The sequence below is a fragment of the Lupinus angustifolius genome, chromosome LG20, assembly GCF_001865875.1.
Source record: "Lupinus angustifolius cultivar Tanjil chromosome LG20, LupAngTanjil_v1.0, whole genome shotgun sequence".
Taxonomy (NCBI): domain Eukaryota; kingdom Viridiplantae; phylum Streptophyta; class Magnoliopsida; order Fabales; family Fabaceae; genus Lupinus; species Lupinus angustifolius.
Window position 1 is genome coordinate 21778887 of NC_032028.1, and position 324 is coordinate 21779210.

Sequence of the window (324 nt, forward strand, 5' to 3'; positions counted from 1 at the left end):
TTAACAGAACAGGGATAATCGATTAACGCAACAGTCTTAATCGATTAAAACAGAAACAGTAAGCTTAGAAAGATACGATTAATTGCACAACAGTTAACCGATAATGAAACGAAAAACAGAGCTTACAAATTTTATCAGAGTATCATTCAGTATAGCACAAATACAGAATGTATCAATTAATTCTACTATACTAGATAATCGATTAAAAACAGTAAAGAGAGAGAGAGAGAGAGAGAAATCCTACAACGCGAATTTTTATCCTGGTTCGTTTGCTATCCACTGCAAACATACATCCAGGCCTCCCGGCTGACTTGGGAGATTTCC